Genomic DNA, 21,864 nt, shown 5'->3' with positions numbered 1-21,864 from the left:
CTGGTCTGATGAATCCAAGATTGAAATCTGTGTCTTGAATGCCAAGAGTCACTTCTGGAGGAAACCTGGCACCATCATACTGTGGGGATGTTTTTCAGCGGCAGGGACTGGGAGTCTAGTCAGAATTAAGGGAAACATGAACAGAGCAAAGTACAGAGAAATCCTTGATGAAAACCTGCTCCAGAGCGGTCAGGAACTCAGACTGGGGCGGAGGACAACGACCCTAAGCACACAGCCAAGACAACGCATGAGTGGCTTTAGGACACGTCTCTGAATGTCCTTCAGTGGCCCAGTCAGAGCCCGGACTTGAACCCTGTTTTCTGCTTTGTCATTATGGGGCATTGTGTGTAGATTGAAAAAAACGATTTAATACATTTTAGAATACGGCTGTAACATAACAAAATGTGGAACAATTCAATGAGTCTGAATATTTTCAGAATGCACTGTATGCAGAAAAGGATCCCATACCTACTGTCAAATATGGTGGTGGATTTTTGATGTTCTGGGACTATTTTGCTTCCACTTTCCTGGGCCCTTGTTAATTAAGGTTAACGGCATCGTGAAATGTATCCAGTACAAGGACATTTTTTGCCTCTGCCAGGAGGCTGAAGTTTGGCCCCAAGTCAGATCTTCCAGCAAGACAAAAAACCCAAATACCAGTGATGGGAAGTAGTGAACTACATGTTGTTCAAATAGTCGTTGAATTACATTTGGCTTTATCTTGGTGGTAGTTGAACTAAATTGAAATCTTGGTCGTGTTTTCAGTAGTTCATTACTTTGTGCCAGTGTAGCGGTGTAGCTAACTACCTGAACTACATTGTACTTTTATTTTCAAAAAGAACAGAAAATATGGGTAAAGTAGGCAAGATGTACGTTCTTTTTCAGCATCAGACCTGCCTAACTCTCACTTGAAACAGTTTTTGTGTTTAATAGTCTAAATTACACATTATTAAAATTTGACTCCTGAGTGATCTGTTCTTGCAATTTGTAGTCTATGACATTTCAGATTTAGATCAAATACTTTTGACCACTTTCTTTTGGATAATAATAAAAAAAAGACTTTATCTGAGCATGTAAGGCTCCGGGTGTCGTGGGTGTGGAGTCAAATGCAGGAGACAGTGTCATGTACTGTCATGTTGTGTCTTGTCTCTGACCTTTCCCTTCACCCTGTCTCCCTCTGCTGGTCGTTGTTAGGTTACCTTTTCTCCCCCGCTTTCCCCCAGCTGTTCCTTGTCTCCTCTGACTACCCATTCACCCCGTTTCCCACCTGTTCCCTTTTTCCCTCTGATTAGGTCCCTATATCTCTCTCTGTTTCTGTTCCTGTCCTTGTCGGATTCTTGTTTGTTGTGTTTCATGCCTGAGCCAGACTATCGTCATGTTTGCTGTAACCTTGTCCTGTCCTGTCGGAATCTGCCGGTCTATCTGAGCCTACCTATGTTTGGTTATTAAAGAAGCTCTGTTTAAGTTAGTTCGCTTTTGGGTCCTCATTCACTCTCCATAACAGAAGAATCCGACCAAGAATGGACCCAGCGACTTCGGATCCTCTCCACTCAGCCGTCGGGATCCAGGGAGCGATGCTAGGCAGACACGAGCAGGAAGTGTCTGCTGCTCGACATGCCGTTGAGACCCTGGCCACCCAAGTCTCCAACCTCACAGAACAGGTTCACCATCTCCGCCTCGATCCACCGGCCACTTCCAGGGCTTTCGAATCTCCGGAGCCCAGAATCAATAACCCGCCGTGTTACTCTGGGGAGCCCACTGAATGCCGCTCGTTCCTCACCCAGTGTGATATTGTGTTTTCTCTCCAGCCCAACACTTACTCCAGGAGCACTGCTCGTGTCGCCTACGTCATATCTCTCCTTATTGGACGGGCTCGTGAGTGGGGCACGGCAATCTGGGAGGCAAGGGCTGAGTGTACTAACCAGTATCAGGACTTTAAGGAGGAGATGATACGGGTTTTTGATCGATCTGTTTTTGGGGAGGAGGCTTCCAGGGCCCTGTCTTCCCTATGTCAAGGCAATCGATCCATAACAGACTACTCTATTGAGTTTCGCACTCTTGCTGTCTCCAGTGGCTGGAACGAGCCGGCCTTGCTCGCTCGTCTTCTGGAGGGTCTCCGCGCAGAGGTAAAGGATGAGATTCTCTCCCGGGAGGTTCCTTCCAGCGTGGATTCCTTGATTGAACTCGCTATTCGCATTGAGCGACGGGTTGATCTTCGTCACCGAGCTCGTGGAAAGGAGCTCGCGCTCTCCGTCGCCCCCCTCTCCGCATCACTACCATCTTCCTCTGCCGGCTCGGGTGCTGAGCCCATGCAGCTGGGAGGTATCCGCATCTCGACTAAGGAGAGGGAACGGAGAATCACCAACCGCCTCTGTCTCTATTGCGGTTCCGCTGGTCATTTTGTCACTTCATGTCCAGTAAAAGGCCAGAGCTCGTCAGTAAGCGGAGGGCTACTGGTGAGCGCTACTACTCCTGTCTCTCCTTCAAGATCCTGCACTACCTTGTCGGTCCATCTACGCTGGACCGGTTCGTCAGCTTCCTGCAGTGCCTTAATAGACTCTGGGGCGGAGGGCTGTTTTATGGACGAGACCTGGGCTCGGGAACATGACATTCCTCTCAGACAGTTAAAGGAGCCCACGGCCTTGTTCGCCCTGGATGGTAGTCCTCTCCCCAGGATTCAGCGTGAGACGCTACCTTTAACCCTCACTGTTTCTGGTAATCATAGTGAAACCATTTCTTTTTTAATTTTTCGTTCACCTTTTACACCTGTTGTTTTGGGCCATCCCTGGCTAGTTTGTCATAATCCTTCCATTAATTGGTCTAGTAATTCTATCCTCTCCTGGAACGTCTCTTGTCATGTGAAATGTTTAATGTCTGCTATCCCTCCTGTTTCCTCTGTCTCTTCTTCCTTTCGGACTCGCTAACGCTCCAGCTGTCTTTCAGGCATTAGTCAATGATGTCCTGAGAGACATGCTGAACATCTTTGTTTTCGTTTACCTTGACGATATCCTGATTTTTTCACCGTCACTCCAGATTCATGTTCAGCACGTTCGACGTGTCCTCCAGCGCCTTTTAGAGAATTGTCTTTTTGTGAAGGCTGAGAAGTGCACTTTTCATGCCTCCTCCGTCACATTTCTCGGTTCTGTTATTTCCGCTGAAGGCATTAAGATGGATCCCGCTAAGGTCCAAGCTGTCATTGATTGGCCCGTCCCTAAGTCACGCGTCGAGCTGCAGCGCTTTCTCGGCTTCGCGAACTTCTATCGTCGTTTCATCCGTAATTTCGGTCAGGTGGCAGCTCCTCTCACAGCCCTTACTTCTGTCAAGACGTGCTTTAAGTGGTCCGTTTCCGCCCAGGGAGCTTTTGATCTCCTCAAGAATCGTTTTACATCCGCTCCTATCCTTGTTACACCTGACGTCTCTAGACAGTTCGTTGTCGAGGTTGACGCGTCAGAGGTGGGCGTGGGAGCCATCCTTTCTCAGCGCTCCCTCTCTGACGACAAGGTCCACCCATGCGCGTATTTTTCTCATCGCCTGTCGCCGTCGGAACGTAACTATGATGTGGGTAACCGCGAACTGCTCGCCATCCGGTTAGCCCTAGGCGAATGGCGACAGTGGTTGGAGGGGGCGACCGTTCCTTTTGTCGTTTGGACTGACCATAGGAACCTTGAGTACATCCGTTCTGCCAAACGACTTAATGCGCGTCAGGCGCGTTGGGCGCTGTTTTTCGCTCGTTTCGAGTTCGTGATTTCTTATCGTCCGGGCTCTAAGAACACCAAGCCTGATGCTTTGTCTCGTCTCTTCAGTTCTTCAGTAGCCTCCACTGACCCCGAGGGGATTCTCCCTGAGGGGCGTGTTGTCGGGTTGACTGTCTGGGGAATTGAGAGGCAGGTAAAACAAGCGCTCACTCACACTCCGTCGCCGCGCGCTTGTCCTAGGAACCTTCTTTTCGTTCCCGTTCCTACTCGTCTGGCCGTTCTTCAGTGGGCTCACTCTGCCAAGTTAGCCGGCCACCCTGGCGTTCGGGGTACGCTTGCTTCCATTCGCCAGCGTTTTTGGTGGCCCACCCGGGAGCATGACACGCGTCGTTTCGTGGCTGCTTGTTCGGTCTGCGCGCAGACTAAGTCCGGTAACTCTCCTCCTGCCGGCCGTCTCAGGCCGCTTCCTATTCCCTCTCGACCGTGGTCTCACATCGCCTTAGATTTTGTCACCGGACTGCCTTCGTCAGCGGGGAAGACTGTTATTCTTACGGTTGTCGATAGGTTCTCTAAGGCGGCTCATTTCATTCCCCTTGCTAAGCTTCCTTCTGCTAAAGAGACGGCACAAATCATCATCGAGAATGTTTTCAGAATTCATGGCCTTCCGTCAGACGTCGTTTCGGACAGAGGTCCGCAATTCACGTCTCAATTTTGGAGGGAGTTTTGCCGTTTGATTGGGGCTTCCGTCAGTCTCTCTTCCGGCTTTCACCCCCAGTCTAACGGTCAAGCAGAACGGGCCAATCAGACTATTGGTCGCATCTTACGCAGTCTTTCTTTTCGTAACCCTGCGTCTTGGTCAGAACAGCTCCCCTGGGCAGAATACGCCCACAACTCGCTTCCTTCGTCTGCGACCGGGCTATCTCCTTTTCAGAGTAGCCTCGGGTACCAGCCTCCGCTGTTCTCATCTCAGTTCGCCGAGTCCAGCGTCCCCTCCGCTCAGGCTTTTGTCCAACGTTGCGAGCGCACCTGGAAGAGGGTCAGGTCTGCACTTTGCCGTTATAGGACGCAGACTGTGAGGGCTGCTAATAAGCGTAGAACTAAGAGTCCTAGATATTGTCGCGGTCAGAGAGTTTGGCTCTCCACTCAGAACCTTCCCCTTAAGACGGCTTCTCGCAAGTTGACCCCGCGGTTCATTGGTCCGTTCCGTATTTCTCGGGTCATTAATCCTGTCGCAGTTCGACTTCTTCTTCCGCGATACCTTCGTCGCGTCCACCCGGTCTTCCATGTCTCCTGCATCAAGCCCGTCCTTCGCGCCCCCGCTCGTCTTCCCCCCCCCCCCCCCCCCATCCTTGTCGAGGGCGCACCCATCTACAGGGTCCGTAGAATTTTGGACATGCGTCCTCGGGGCCGTGGTCACCAGTACCTCGTAGATTGGGAGGGGTACGGTCCTGAGGAGAGGAGTTGGGTTCCCTCTCGGGACGTGCTGGACCGTGCGCTGATCGAGGATTTCCTCCGTTGCCGCCAGGTTTCCTCCTCGAGTGCGCCAGGAGGCGCTCGGTGAGTGGGGGGGTACTGTCATGTACTGTCATGTTGTGTCTTGTCTCTGACCTTTCCCTTCACCCTGTCTCCCTCTGCTGGTCGTTGTTAGGTTACCTTTTCTCCCCCGCTTTCCCCCAGCTGTTCCTTGTCTCCTCTGACTACCCATTCACCCCGTTTCCCACCTGTTCCCTTTTTCCCTCTGATTAGGTCCCTATATCTCTCTCTGTTTCTGTTCCTGTCCTTGTCGGATTCTTGTTTGTTGTGTTTCATGCCTGAGCCAGACTATCGTCATGTTTGCTGTAACCTTGTCCTGTCCTGTCGGAATCTGCCGGTCTATCTGAGCCTACCTATGTTTGGTTATTAAAGAAGCTCTGTTTAAGTTAGTTCGCTTTTGGGTCCTCATTCACTCTCCATAACAGACAGAGAGTTCAATGCTGCGCGTCTTTTAATCGCACCAACGCACCACAGGGTGCTCACAAAAAGGTTACGTTCCCAAAACACAGGGAATCAAAATGTACAATGGGAAACAATCCCGACCGGACACTAACACGTGCCTATACCACAGAGCCGAAGGTTACATAGAAATAATCCCGCACAACAACCAGGCGGGCCGGCTGTCTAATAAAGACAAACTAATTAAACATCCACAGGTGCTACCACTCAACATACAAGGAGGGGAAGGAAAAACAATCAGTGGCAGCTAATAGGCCGGTGACGACGACCGCCGAGCGCCACCTGCCCGGGAAAGGGAAACACCCTCGGTCGGACTCGTGACAGTACCCCCCCCCCTGACGCGCGGCTCCCGCAGCGCGCCGACACCGGCCTCGAGGTCGCCCCGGAGGACGAGGCGCAGGGCGATCCGGATGGAGGCGATGGAAATCCCTCAACATGGAGGGATCCAAGATGTCCCCCACCGGTACCCAGCACCTCTCCTCCGGACCGTACCCCTCCCAGTCCACGAGGTACTGCAGGCCCCTCACCCGGCGTCTTGAGTCCAGAATGGCCCGGATCGTGTACGCCGGGGACCCCTCGATGTCCAGCGGGGGGGGGGGGGACCTCCGGTACCTCACTGTCCTGCAGGGGACCAGCTACCACCGGCCTGAGGAGAGACACATGAAACGAGGGGTTAATACGATAATAGGAAGGGAGTTGTAATCGATAACACACCTCGTTTATTCTCCTCAGGACTTTAAAGGGCCCTACACACTGCGGACCCAGCTTCCGGCAGGGCAAGCGGAGAGGTAGGTTTCGGGTCGAGAGCCAGACCCTGTCCCCCGGTACAAACACGGGGGCCTCACTGCGGTGGCGGTCAGCACTCCTCTTCTGCCGTCCACTCGCTTGTCATAGAGATTCCTGGACGGCCCTCCAGGTCTCCTTGGAGCGCTGTACCCATTCCTCCACCGCAGGAGCCTCGGTCTGGCTCGGATGCCATGGTGCCAGGACCGGCTGGTACCCCAACACACACTGAAAAGGGGACACGTTAGTAGAGGAGTGGCGTAGTGAGTTCTGAGCCATTTCAGCCCAGGGAATGTATCGTGCCCACTCCCCTGGCCGATCCTGGCAATACGACCGCAGAAACCTACCCACCTCCTGGTTCACTCTCTCCACCTGCCCATTACTCTCGGGGTGATAACCGGAGGTCAGGCTGACAGAGACCCCCAAACGTTCCATGAACGCTCTCCATACCCGGGACGTGAATTGGGGGCCCCGATCAGAAACGATGTCCTCCGGCACCCCCGCGCTGAGTCTGGACCATTCCAGACCGCGTTCGCCCATTCCAGGGCACGACCCGTGAGGCAGGAGATGAGGACACTCACCCTCTCTGCTCCTGAGGGAGTGGGTCTGATGGTGGCCAGGTATAGCTCCAGCTGGAGCAGAAACCCCTGGCAACCCGCCGCCGCTCCATCATAAGCCCTCGGTAGCGTCAGACGGAGGGTGCTGGAGTCGGGAGATGGGGAGTCCGGAACCGTGGGTGCCGAAGGTGGAGAGAGGAGCCCACTCCTCTCCCATCTGTCCATTCTCTCCATCACTTGATCCATCGCGGATCCGATCCGATGAAGGACGGTGGTGTGGTGGAGAACCCGTTTCTCCATCGATGGGAGAGGGTTGGCTGCTGCTCCTGCTGACTCCATTCAATTTGGGAGGTGCGGGATTCTGTAAGGCTCCGGGTGTCGTGGGTGTGGAGTCAAATGCAGGAGACAGAGAGTTCAATGCTGCGCGTCTTTTAATCCCACCAACGCACCACAGGGTGCTCACAAAAAGGTTATGTTCCCAAAACACAGGGAATCAAAATGTACAATGGGAAACAATCCCGACCGGACACTAACACGTGCCTATACCACAGAGCCGAAGGTTACATAGAAATAATCCCGCACAACAACCAGGCGGGCCGGCTGTCTAATAAAGACAAACTAATTAAACATCCACAGGTGCTACCACTCAACATACAAGGAGGGGAAGGAAAAACAATCAGTGGCAGCTAATAGGCCGGTGACGACGACCGCCGAGCGCCACCTGCCCGGGAAAGGGAAACACCCTCGGTCGGACTCGTGACAGAGCAATTGTTCTGTACCTGACTGTATATGGGACTATGCAAATAAAATATAACCAGTCTCTCTTTGAAGTCCTTAGTCAATGTGTAAATCACAAGTAGAGAAGCACATCTATACATGTCCTGAGTACTCTCTCTCTCTCTCTTCCATCTCTCGATCTCTCTCTCCTTGTTTATGTGTTCTTTTCACCAGGTGGTTGCTATGACAGCATTTCCCCTTGCCTACAGCCACAGAATGCAGAGTATTATAATCCCTTCAGCCTCTCAGGGTAACATCACTGCTTTGGCAGCTGCAATGAAGATGTCATCATCCTATGCTTGGTGTGTGATGCTGTGCACCTGTCAGAACAATGTATGGATAAGTTCAGTCTTCTGACATGGCATCATTCCTGTGCCGTGCTAATGTTACCTGATATTAACAACAATGACTAGGCATCCAATCATTCCATACAATGACAAAAACAAAGCATACTGAATATCTCCTAGGCCTATACATGTCAGTCTACCAATCCCATCTTATTTCGTCACTAGCCATGTCTTGGTGAGGGTGCAGTGTAAATGTCTTCAGGATTGTTGGTTTATCTATAACTAAACAGCTATTTTCCTAAATGTCTTAGACATGCACTAAGGAGTGTCTGTGTGCGTGTTTCTTCAGACAAAATCAATTTATCTGGAGCCCGTGGCTCCCCGCTGGTCCCTTTAACGTCCGGGGGGGATATCCTACGTTAATGAGACGTCATGTGGGAGCAGCTTTGTTCCTGGGAACAGCAGGGAGAGACTGGATGCCTCTATTAAGGGGTCTCTATACTGTATCTGACGGGATTACTAGCAGGCAGGCCACACTGAGATACACCGCTGCAGTGGTGGAGCTATACCATAGCACTACATTATATCATCAAGGGGCATCAGAGTCCATGTAAAACAAATGTAGAAGATATCCTTATAGAGAGCCTTGCAGTATTCACTGAATCATGTTAAACGTGCCAATACGTTCAGTTTAGATTCAATATCAACACCAGTCTAGCACACAACTTAGAATGAAGCAATGTATTGGGCATGCACTTTAAGTCATAAGCTAGGGTGGATGTTGGAACATAGCCCATATTTTGTAACTCTGACCCCCATTCCCTCCAGCCACACTACCACTTTGTGCTAGTCCAGTGTGATGTAGGTGATGTAGGACAGCGAAAGGGCAAAGGTAACGTGACATGGCCCATAACCTAAATTTAAAGAGCAGCTGTCTCTTCAGCACCATCTGAGGCCTGGAAGAGTCAGGACCTTGACAGCGGCAGCTAAGCACTCCCAGCCAGCTCCCAGAAACAGAGATGTGGGCCATGTGCCTTCAGTCGTACTATGATAGGGCTTTCAGCTGATTCTATTTAACAATGTTCCTCTCACCTCTCTCTGTTTGTGCTCTACAGGTAGCTCATTCATAAAACACAAGTGAGTGGGGCTAATACAGTGTTTGTGTGTTTGTGTGTGCTTACGAGCATGCGTGACTGCGTGCCATGAGTGTATGAACTCTGTGTTTGTAAGTGTGTGTGTATGCGGGTGGTTGCAGGCCTGTGGGGCATCTCTAAAACAGTGCCGGGTTGAAAAAAGGACTCTGCTGCCAGGACACAGCTGGCTCAGTGCATAACCAGCAGCTTTAGGGAGGGCCTGCCCCTAAGCTCTGGTCCAGGGACAGTCTCTACAACCGTAGTCTTAACCTAAAAGGATTTAATTAATAAGACCCGGTCTTGTGGTGAAGGGCAACTTCTATCTCAACCAACATCAGCCATGAAATCTCTATCGATACATCCCGAGTGGCATCCTATTCCCTACATAGTTCACTACTTTTGACCATGGGCCTTGGTCAAAAGTAGCACAGTATAAAGGGAATGGGTGTCAGGTGGGACACAACCTCTACGCTACAGCAGTCTATTGACTCTGACATGTCTAGGGTGTGTGCTATGTATTCATCTCGCTCCTGCACTGTGTGAGGTGTGTGAGAGAAGAAAAAAAATGTATTAATGGACCTTTGATATACATTTTAAAAATACATGCTACGCATCATTGTCATCTTTGCTATTTGACCAAATGAGCCTGAGCCTCTAAGTCACCAACATAACACAGGCCAGACTTTAGAGTTTGTCCTTGTCCTGCTGCACTGGCCAAAAGGCTGGTTTGATGGGGTAAAGTGATCATGCCCAGCTCCTGAATTGTTCATATATTTTACTGGAGATGTATGAGCAGAGAAACAACATATAAAAAGGGGTGGCCAGAGAGACTGCTTTTAGGGGACACATTCTCAGAGAGGTTTGTGGTGTTAGTTTTGTTTTACGCCCAATTACAAATGAACAACTCCTCCTAGCCTCTATATATGTGAGGCGGTGAGAGGATCGGACACATGTAAGCAACATCGTTTGGGGATTGGGATGGTACTGCGTGCGGTGTGTCTATATATTCCTGCAGATTGCCAGCCTCTCAACCAGACAGTCTAAGGAGCAAACCATGCGTGTAAGGTTGTTACTCCTGAGCTGGCTGCTTGTGGGAGGCACAGAGAAAGACCCCCATCACCTGCCTCCACAAAGCAGGATGAGTCTCAGCCAGGCTTTCACTAAGGAGACAGGGCAGATCACTGCCAAGAGAAAGGCCAGCCCTAGTCAAGAAGGATTAACTTCTCCACTGTATAATACACATCCTCCTCTCCCTCTACCGCGCATAACCTCCCTACCTAGGTTGTGTTGTGTGTGTATTTTTGTGTGTATAATGGAAGGGATCCAGCTGGGGCCAGGGTGAAATGCGTTGGCCCCTCGAGAACAAACGAGCCCCGGGGCTGTGAGGAAAGTGGGCTGTTCCACTCTGGCAAAGAGGGGTCAGGGGAGAGCAGAGCACGCATCAGATGACGTGACTAAAAGAACTTCCAGTCAAACAGATGACATATCACATTTGACATCACTGGGACCTATTGTTCCTATTCGTCACACTGGAGAATATCAAAAGGAAAAAATACAAATAAATCCTCCCCAAGGTTTTTATATCAGTTTGGTGGATAAGAGCTTTAAGGTTACTTTTTGGTGGATAAGAGCTTTAAGGTGACTAAGATTCCCCTTTGCTGGGACTTATACATGTCTGACTAGGACTCCCCCCCACAACACAACACACAATATCCAAATCTCTAGCAAAACATATGACTGAAGAACAGCTAAATAATTCAAGGTGACCCAATTGCACAGTTAAAATGCATGCTAGAAATACACTGAACGGCCCAGTCTCAACCTTCATCCCTGCCACGTTGCTTAGCCCACTGTTTCCATGGTGATGGTACTGTAATGCACATAAAAGATGATCCCACTAGGTCCTGTATGTTTGACTCTACAGTACAGTCAGTTGGGCTTGTGGACCCTCCTCCTCTAGAGAGCCTGGCTCGGTGACACATGTGACTGGATCAGTACTATGTAGAAATGGCTGTCATGTTGGTTGTGTTTGAACAGGACCATTAACAGTCTCCCTGCTGTCCCAATGGCCTGCTCCCCTCAGCCTCAGGGTTTAGTTCTGCTGTGGCTCAGTCCTTCACGACTAATGGGAGATAAGGGTGAGTGAGAGGATGGATGAGGGGAAGAGCGGGGGAGATGGATAGATACTGGAAAGACAGCAGGTAAAACATCAAATAAAAAGACAAGGCTCAAGTCAAAGCAACCAAAAGACTACAAATTATCAAAAAACTACAAACAAACCTAGACTAAGAAGATACTGTAGCATTCTACTGTAAAATGCAACTGCTCAATTCCTGTAGTACTACTACCATGCATGGGGCTGAAACGCTCCCCACTCTCTTCAGCCCCACTGGCTTAATGACACTAACGCTTATGGTGCGTTTGCGACCAGTCAATGCGGCACACACACACGCTCACACACATATGTGAGGTGGGGTAGGGGTCTGTGGCGTTGCTATAGAAACCCCCTATTCCAGGTAAAATATCGGCGGTGAAAGCGCATAGCCGCAACTAACCTCATTTGCACCATATTACACAGTCAGCGTTATCAAATCCCAGGGGGTCAGATGTGTATTCTAAACCAGCAGAACAGTGGTGTAAGCAAAGGCTCCTTACTTAATCTGTTATTCAAACAGGCAGGCAGAATTAAATTAGCAAATTAATCCATGAAAGACGCACAGTCTACATGGGAACATTGAGTCACCTGGTCTGACCCACCTGCAAACACTGATACAGATACAAACTACAGGTTCTGAGGGAAGAGACGGGATGTTTTCCTGTGCTTACACCTCACTTACACACTTTACTGTACTATGGCCACACACTGCACGTGTGTGCACACAAAAACACATGCACATGCTGTGCTGACAAGCAAATGCATCATGGATGGGTGTGTGTGTGTGTGTGTGTGTGTGTGTGTGTGTGTGTGTGTGTGTGTGTGTGTGTGTGTGTGTGTGTGTGTGTGTGTGTGTGTGTGTTTGCACATGTAAGTAAATGCAAACATGCATGTTTTGTGCGCATGTATGTGACTACTCTGAGCCCCCCCACCCCTGGCTCTGTGTCCTCAGGAACATTGAGATTAGTTAAGGCTGTCTTATTCCATCGCTAATCTCAAGACAAGAGGAGAAAAATCAGCCAGACGAGGATTCAAAATAGAAGTTTGGTACCCCCTCCCCACTCCTCTCTCCCTCCATCCCTCCTGTCTCCCCTCTCATCCCCTGGCATCCGGCTGAGCTCAGCTGGTACTGGCTGCCAGTCTGCGCAGAGAATAGAGGGAGGAGGAAGAGAGGGAGTAAGCACATAATGAGGAAGAGGAGGCGGGGGGTGCCCATGAGCCACTCCTGTCACTGCTGCAGCTTCTTCTGTTGTTTGAGGTTTCACACCCACATAATGAGAAAGACAGAGAGAGAGAGAGAGAGAGAGAGAGAGAGAGAGAATGAGAGAGAGAAGCATGCCTGTCGAAATACTGCAGAGTGGGAGTTTAGGCTGTATACCCCTCCCTCCCTTCTTTCCCAGGCCTGAAGACACACACTCTTGTCTTCCCTTGCTCCCTTTCACACACCCACACAAACCACACATAGGCATATATATGTACAGGGTACACTCAGGCACAGTTGCACATGCATTCTTTATCAATATAATTGTAACTAGAGTATAAATATCAGTGGATCTAAGTGATTTAGTTTCAGCTTTGTTTCTAGAACCTACCTTCAGTAGTCAAGTCCCATATCAATGCAGCTATGATGTAGTAAGTGGAGCTAGGCAGTTTCCAAAAAGCCTCCTCCCTATCACCAAAAATACACTTACACGGCGCTGCACAAATTTCTTCTTCCTCTACATAGAATTCAATCAGTCTACGTTGTAGAAGAGGAATATACACCCTGCAGCTAAATATATGACACAGTACTGAGATCAAAGAGCACATTTCTGCTGAGGAGATTCCCATCGTCTCCAACCCATCGGCCAGGAAAAGGGAGAGGTTCATGTCACACAACCAACCTCCAAAATCAGGAAAAGACACCACTGTCTCTATAGTACTTTCTTATTTGCATTTCCCCCCACCCAATCTACGCTCCTCCGCTCCCCTCCTTGCTTATCTACCTCACTTGCTTTGGCAATGTTAACGTATGTTTCCCATGCCAACAAAGCCCCTTGAATTTAATTGAGTGACATCAGGCCTAAGTGACCACACAGACCACACAGCTTTGAGAAATGGGTGGCAGCTTACAGTGAGGCAGAGCTGACAATGCCCAGTGCCCAGTGCCCAGTGTCCATGATGTACAATTGCACTCCATCTTCCAGCTCTCCTCCGGCACAGTATATGGGTGAAGCTTCCCTCAGCCAGCCACAGAGCTGCATGTGCCACACTAAAACCACAAACCATGCAGCCTACACACATTACCGCCATACAGAAATAACCACACACACATGTGCCAAACACAGGCAAGACACCCAAGGGATAGAGAGAGGGAGGGAAGGAGATGAGAAGATGAGAAGAGAGAGAAAGATAGATACTATGCAGTTGTTGGGGGAGGCCAAGTGATGATAAGGAGCAGTATTTACCGTGTCTGCTGACTAGCTACAGTAGCATTGTAGCACGGTGACTGAGATGTTGCTAGTGTTCCTTCCTTCCTATTATCTTGGGTGGCTAAATGTCAGGCGGCTGCAGAAGCAGCGGCGCCTGGGCCTGCGTCTCTCCCTCCCTTCCTCCACCTCTCTCATTCCTCCACCCCCTGACTCTCTGTCCCCCTTTCCTCCTGTCTCTCTCTCTCTCTCTCTGCCTCCTGACTATCTCTCTCTTCTCTCTGTCTCTCTCCCTCCCTTCCTCCACCTCTCTCATTCCTCCACCCCCTGACTCTCTGTCCCCCTTTTCCTCCTGTCTTTCTCTCTCTCTGCCTCCTCTCTCTCTCAGGCTCTCTGGTTGTACAGCTAGCTCCAGAATACCCTTTGCTGAATTAATCTCCTACCAGCAGCAGTAGAGTTCCAGAGGGCTGTACTGCAACATCGGGAGTAGTCCTACGAGGAGGAAGCTGCCCTGCTTGCCTGTCTGCTGGGGGCTGGGCTTCCAGTGGGCTGCCTGACTGACTGCCTCACTACTGACTGTCTGAAAGCTGGAGATAGTTGCTGAGGGGTTTGTCTGAGGGTGGATTGACCCCTCCTCTGATCCCTTCCTCCCCTCCTCCGCTCCCCTACTTGTAGCTATGGAGCAGCATAGTGTATGGGGTGGGGCTAATTGGGCAGTGCTTGACTGATGCTGCTCTCTCTGTCACACACACAAGCAAGCAAACACAATGCTAGCTGCTAGAATGTTAAAAGTGTATGCTGTTGGTGACTGCAGAATGGGTGGAACCTGTTTGAATGTAGTCACATACTGTAGTTCTCTGTCTGTCAGGGCTCTGACGCTGGGGTCTGTATGTATGCAGATTACGTTCCTCTGTATACACTGTGTGTGTGTGTGTGTGTGTGTGTGTGTGTGTGTGTGTGTGTGTGTGTGTGTGTGTCTGTGCAAGACAAACAACTTTTTTTGAAATGTGAAAAATGCTGATCACACACCTGAGCATTGAGCAAGATCCTCAGGGGCAAAGGAGGAGAACGATGGAACGAGAGGAAGAAAATAAGAAAGGATATGGAGTCATAAGAGAGTATGACATAAGAATCAATTGCTCATGATGCGCAGTGCACACCCCGAACCAAAAACATGCTGGATCGGTTGAATAATCTGCTGTGTGTTTTGATGCTTGCTGATGGCAAATTGAATGAGTAATCTTCTCAGTTCTAACACAAATTGAATCAGAGCAAATACACACACACATACACACACACACACAAACACACACACACACACACACACACACACACACCTTCTTCCTCTCATAATTCTATGCCTTAATCAGTGTGAGTGTGTGCCCAGTGCTGTTGGGTCCATAATGACTTAATCTGGTTAGTCAGATTTGAAATAATCCAGGAAGGCCCTACATTTCAATGGTGTCATATTTTTTTGCACATATTGCTCCTTGCTTTAGATCTGGTTTATAAGATTCATATGGCTGAGATTCTATAGAAAATAGACCATAAATGTATATTGCTGAATTTGACTGAAAGAACAGGTGGTATTACTGAAATGGGTCTGCTTTTCCAGCTCTCTCACTTCGAGGGGTCATTTCAGTCATTAATAGCTCGAGGACAGGAGCAGGCAGTTGCCAAAGCAGCGTAACTAAAAACACTTCCTAAGTTGTGTTGATTTTTGGGCCATGTAACACAGCTATTTGGACAAGCAGTAGTAAAGGCTTTCTAAATTCAGATAGCCCCTTCCTTTGGCTAGCCGTGGCCTTTGAACCCTCTATGGACGTCATCATCCATGTGGGTATACTGACTAGTCACCCTTGCATTGCTACTGGGCAAAATCTGTGACTTCTTGAGAATGTTATTTCGCTCTCATTGACTTAGACACTGAGTAAAATATACAGTGTTGCATAGGAGTACAGTATTTGACCCTTTCACTTCTCAATAACAACAAGACACCACAACAAGAAAATGACATTATATCAGTTTGGAAATGAAAAATCTACAGTCTCCAGACCATTCTGCTTCATAATGATAAACAACTCTCAGCACGTGTATTTTCTTTTCATTTATTTAAAACTCAACAGAGAAGGATTATTTGACTATCATAAATAATACACTGAAAGCGTAACAACCCCCCCCCCCCCCCCCCCCCACCCAACCCCATGACTATCATAAGTAATACACTGAAAAGCATAACGACCCATTTTCTCTGCTTTATCAAGCTAGGGATATTTACCACTTCTTTGCTAACAAGCCAAGGTTTTTTTCTGGATCAAAAAGGGTTTGGGCACGGCAGAGGGTGTGGCGAAGTGTGCGGTTGGCCTGTCGGCGTGGCTACATTTTAGAGGACAACGTAGATGCCCCTATCTTAGTGGTGTAGAGAAATGTTTGCATTTTTAAGCCAATTCCCTGCACATTTCTCTATGTATCAGAAATACATTTGAACAGTTTAAAGCTAATTTCCTGCTATTCTACACATTTTGCCATATAGCTGAGAACACGTTTCAGTTTGAATGCTAATTTCCTATAATTCTTTGCATTTTGCCATGGCTAGTACTGCTCTTTTGCTCAAACATAATAATAACATAATTACTGCTAAATTCAGTGTTTTGGAAATTTTCTATTCTCCCTGGCTTTATTTTGGTGATTGTTAGTTCCCAAAGATTATATTCATTTAAAATATATCGGTCAAATATCTACATACTTTTTGTACACACTATATATCTGGTTTTAGTCATTTAAGTTTGCACTGAAAGCATTTTTCCATCCCCAAAGTTTTGGAGAAACACTAAACGATCTCAAATCAAATCAGTTACATTATTAAAAGCTGTCTTCATTCAAAAAGCCTAGAACCTACTTAAATATGTGGGTTAAACTATTTTACAAATGGAAGATAAAACACTTATATGGAAAAGACAGGCTTGACAGTGGAAACCCGGGAAAAGCTATTGGACAGGTGCTGGTGAATTGGGACAACATTTTTATCAGATATAAATCAATTATTTCAAAATAGTATTAATTGCAGGAGCACGCACTTGTGCACACACGCATGCACAAACACCCACGTACACACAAACAAGTAGGTAGGTACAGTAAATAGGTGGTTATATATTTAAACTGACCTTTCAATTACTTAGCCTATGTGCCAGCAATGAGCTCTCTGCTCTGTCTCTGATTTGATTATGGGCTGGCTCAGTCCGTTCAGATCTGGATCAAGTCCGCTTTTATTAATGCCAACACAAACCATGCGTCCAGCTGAACTCAGTGCCCAGGCTGGCTACACCCAGACTGCATGGGACTTGGTAGAGGAGTGGTGGGCCTTCGTAGGCACTCAATCCATTGCTTAATTAACGCAATAATTCATGGGTTACCCCCGTTTCTGTTCCTTTCTGTCACGATACAGCTACTGTATATCTCATTGTGGAATAGAGGAATCGTGTCGGTTCTATACATTTTTTCCTCTATGAAAATGGTGCTGTGCTTTTAGCAGTCTCCTGGAGAGGATAATGGAGTTATGGAGGAGAGGGAGAGGGAGAGAGAGAGAGAGAGAGAGAGAGAGAGGAAGAGGAAGAGGAAGAGGAAGAGAGAGATAAAAGAGCTCTGCTCTGTCTGGGTCAAATTCAATTAGGGAGGATGGAGACCTCAGCTGATGCAGACCCTAGCGAAATCACTTTAGGAAGCATTCACCAAAACAATGTTAATTTCCTGGGGGCGAGTGGATTCAATAGAATTGCAATATAAGGTTTTTTATTGGGATATGTTAAACCAGTGATTATGTCTTTATGCATATGAATAACACACATTATTGACACTAATTATGACCCTGGCACTACACTGTTATAAGCCTTTATTATTAATTAGCAGTTTTTCCAGTTAGCATCCATATTATTATTATCATCATGAGGACCATTATTGAGGGGGCTGTAACGGGGCTCGCACAGAAGAGGTGTTGCTATGGGGACTGTGTCTGGGAGACAGCTGTAGCCTTCTAGCGGGAGCAAGACCCTCCTTAAAGACACACAGGTCATTCCTCATGCAGGGTCTCTTCCTGCTATGCCCTGTCCGTCACAGAAGGGCGACAGGGCTACAGGGCTACAGGCAGGCAGGCAGGCACGCCTCACCTTTCCACTGTGTTAGCTGATGTGTGGTGAGCATTCTAACACAAAATGGTTGCCGTGCATCTCCCAAGTGGGTGCCACATATTGGTGGATTAGGTGAGTTTCCCTCTTACTATGTAAAGTCCTTTTTGTACCTAAGTAGGTAGAAAGTTGCTATTTAAATTCAATCCATAGACAGTGTGGTCCGACATTGCCACCTTGGATAAAGAAGAGCAATAATGACTGTATAAAATAAATCATTCAAACACTGAGCTTCAGTGAGCTCCAAAAGTATTGGGACAGTACCTTGTACTCCAGCACTTTGGATTTGAAATGATACAATGACTACGAGGTTAAATAGCAGACTGTCAGCTTTAATTTGAGGGTATTTCCATCTATATCGAGTGAACAGTTTAGAAATTACTGCACTTTTTGTACATAGTCCCTTCATTGGGACCAAAAGTATTGGGACAAATTCACTTATGTGTATTAAAGTAGTCAAACGTTTAGTATTTGGTCCCATATTCTTGGCATGCAATAATTATACCAAGCTTGTGACTCTACAAACGTATTGTATGCATTTGTGTTTGGTTTGGTTGTGTTTCAGATTCGTTTGTGCTCAATAGAAATGAATGGTAAATGATGTATTGTGTCATTTTAGAGTAACTTTTATTGTAAATAAGAATAGAATGTTTCTAAACACTTCTACATTAATGTGGATGCTACCATGATTACGGATCATCCTGAATGAATCGTGAATAATGGTGAGTGAGAAAGTTAGAGGCATATAACATGCTAACCTTCCGTTATTATAATGATGAGAGGTTAGCATATCTTGGGGGTATGTTTATTTGTGCGTCTGTAACTTTCTCACGCATCATTATTCACGATTACATACACTGAGTGTACAAAACCTTTTAAGGACACCTGCTTTTTCCCAAAATATTTAAGTGCCTTTGAACAGGGTATAGTAGCAGATGCCAGGCACACCGGTTTGTGTCAAGAAATGCAACGCTGCTGGGTTTTTCACGCTCAACAGTTTCCTGTGTGTATCAAGAATGGTCCACTCCCCAAAGGACATCCAGCCAACTTGATACAACTGTGGGAGTCAACATCGGCCAGCATCTCTGTGGAACACTTTTGACACATTGCAGAGTCCACGCCCCAACGAATTGAAGCCGTTCCGAGGACAAAAAAGGGGTGGGGTGCAACCCAATTATGAAAGTGTTCTTAATGTTTTGTACACTGAGTGTTTGTATATATATGTAGCAGTATTGCCCCAGTCCCTCTCCTCGCCCCTACCTGGGCTCAAACCAGGGACCCTCTGCACACATCAACAACAGCCACCCTCGAAGTATCATTACCCATCGCTCCACAAAAGCCGCGGCCTTTGCAGAGCAAGGGGAACAACGACTTCAAGGTCTCAGAGCGAGTGACGTCACCGATTGAAACGATATTAGTGCGCACCACCGCTAACTAGCTAGCCATTTCACATCGGTTACATATACACTATATATACAAAAGTATGTGGACACCCCTTCATATTTGTGGATTTAGCTATTTCAGCCACACCCATTGCCAACAGGTGTATAAAGCAAGCACACGTTCATGCAATCTCCATAGACAAACATTGTCAGTAGAGTGGCTTACTGAAGAGCTCAGTGACTTTCAACATGGCACCGTCATAGGATGCCACCGTTCCAACAAGTCAGTTGGTCAAATTTCTGCCCTGCTAGAGCTGCCCCGGTCAACTGTAAGTGCTGTTATTGTGAAGCGGAAATGTCTAGGAGCAACACTGGCTCAGTCGTGAAGTAGTAGACAACACAAGCTCACAGAACGGGACCAGCGAGATCTGAAGCGCTTGGCGTGTAAAAATAACCTGTGCTCACCTCAATATCGAGTTCCAAACTGCCTCTGGAAGCAACGTCAGCAAAATAACTGTTCGTCGGGAGCTTCATGAAATGGGTTTCCATGGCCGAGCAGCAAGCCTAAGATTACCATGCGCAATCCCAAACGTCAGCTGGAGTGGTGCATAGCTCGCCACCATTGGACTCTGAGGCAGTGGAAACACGTTTTCTGGAGTGATGAATCCCCTTTCACCAACTGGAAGTCCGATGGACGAATCTGGGTTAGGCGGATGCCAGGAGAATGATACCAGCCCCAATGGATGGTGCCAACTGTAAAGTTTGGTGAAGGAGGAATAATGGTCTGGGACTGTTTTTCATGGTTTGGGCTAGGCCCCTTAGTTCCAGTGAAGGGAAATCTTAACGCTACAGCATACAATGACATTATAGACAATTCTGTGCTTCTAACTTTGTGGCAACAGTTTGGAGAAGGCCCTTTCCTGTTTCAGCATGACAACGCCCCCGTGCACAAAGCGAGATCCATACAGAAATGCTTTGTCGAGATCGGTGTGGAAGAACTTGACTGGCCTGCTCAGAGCCCTGACCTCAACCCCATCGAACACCTTTGGGATGTAATGCGAATTGCGAGCCAGGCCTAATCGCCCAACGTCAGTGCCCGACCTCACTAATGCTCTTGTGGCTGAATGGAAGGAAGTCCCCGCAGCAATGTTCCAACATCTAGTGGAAAGCCTTCCCAGAAGAGTAGAGGCTGTTATAGAAGCAAAGGGGGAACCAACTCCATATTCATGTCCATGATTTTGGAATTAGATGTTCGACTAGCAGGTGTCCACATACTTTTGGTCATGTAGTGTATATGTTTGGGGTGGCAGGTAGCCTAGTAGTTAAGAGCGCTGGGCCAGTAACAGAAAGGGGGCAGGTTCGAATCCCAAAGCCAACTAGGTGAAAGATATGTTGATGTACCCTTGAGCAAAGCACCTAAACCTAATTGCTCCTGTAAGTCACTCTGGATAAGATAATCTGCTAAATGACTAAAATGAGAACATATATTCCAGCATCCCCAATCTAGAAAACCTGTCACTATAACACAGTCCCACTCTGGCAACCCAGCCTCTGGTGACTCATGTGGCATGTCCATTCTATTTCACAAAGCTGGAATGAGCAAGAATTCCTCCTGCACAAGGACCATGGTGTTACGGAAATGACTGTTGTGTAACCATAACACAACAATGTGGATGTAATAACAGGTTTATGTGCATACGCAAACACTATTCACTCTGCTAGCATAATATTGTTCGCTGTAAATTATTTATATCAAATTTACATATTTCATAATTGTTCCATGAGTTGATGTATGGCAATATGGAGAGCATGTCAGTGAAGTGGTCATTACCATAAGAGCGTTAAGATACTGGATGGCCATAACAGCTGACCATCAAGTCACATGGATGCCAGGAAGCATGTTCCAGCCTTTAGGCCTATGCGTGTTGGCCAATGACAAGCCATTAGCGTGTGTACAGTAAGGTGCTCTGCACATCTCTGCCATCTCCGCCTTACATCTCCTTTGGGTGAAATTGATTTGGAACAAGTGAGGCTTGCAACAGCAAGAAGCCATTATGGTCTGTCAGTTTCCCTTTACGAATCTGTCCCTATCTTGCTAGTGGGCTTGTTGCCAGGACAATGGCTCCAGCACCTTCCCTCCCTGGACCAGGAGGAGACCCAGAGGACTTCCACTCCTTCCCCCATTTTCCTTTCCTTACTTTTTCTTTGCTCTTCACTTCACCTCCACACACTCTCCTGACTGCACAATCCAAAGTGCCACAGCTCACCAGACCCACACATTTGCTATGCATGAGAGCTTGCCATAAAGACCTATATGCCATAAAGGAACAGGACATACACTCTCTAATCTATACAATATACATTCTCTGAGGACATAGATTGTGATCAAGATAAATGCAGTAAAGAGTATGATAAAATATGATTAGGACTTAACCAATGGCTTGAAGGGCCAAACCGCTGGTTATCTGGAAACCTAACTGATCAAAAGCAGATATGGTGCAATATGCTGAGCTC

At 47.8% G+C, this 21,864-nt stretch overlaps 1 protein-coding gene across 1 annotated transcript in view; it reads right to left on the bottom strand.

Annotated features, from left to right (window-relative positions):
* LOC139408598 (RIMS-binding protein 2-like) overlaps positions 1 to 21,864 on the bottom strand; it is an 83,139-nt gene that overhangs the window by 54,389 nt on the left and 6,886 nt on the right. The gene's annotated exons all lie outside the window — the stretch shown is intronic.

This window comes from Oncorhynchus clarkii, chromosome 5 (genome assembly GCF_045791955.1).
Source record: "Oncorhynchus clarkii lewisi isolate Uvic-CL-2024 chromosome 5, UVic_Ocla_1.0, whole genome shotgun sequence".
NCBI classification, from domain to species: domain Eukaryota; kingdom Metazoa; phylum Chordata; class Actinopteri; order Salmoniformes; family Salmonidae; genus Oncorhynchus; species Oncorhynchus clarkii.
The sequence above is the reverse complement of the archived record's forward strand: the minus strand, read 5'-3'. Positions and strand labels throughout refer to the sequence as shown.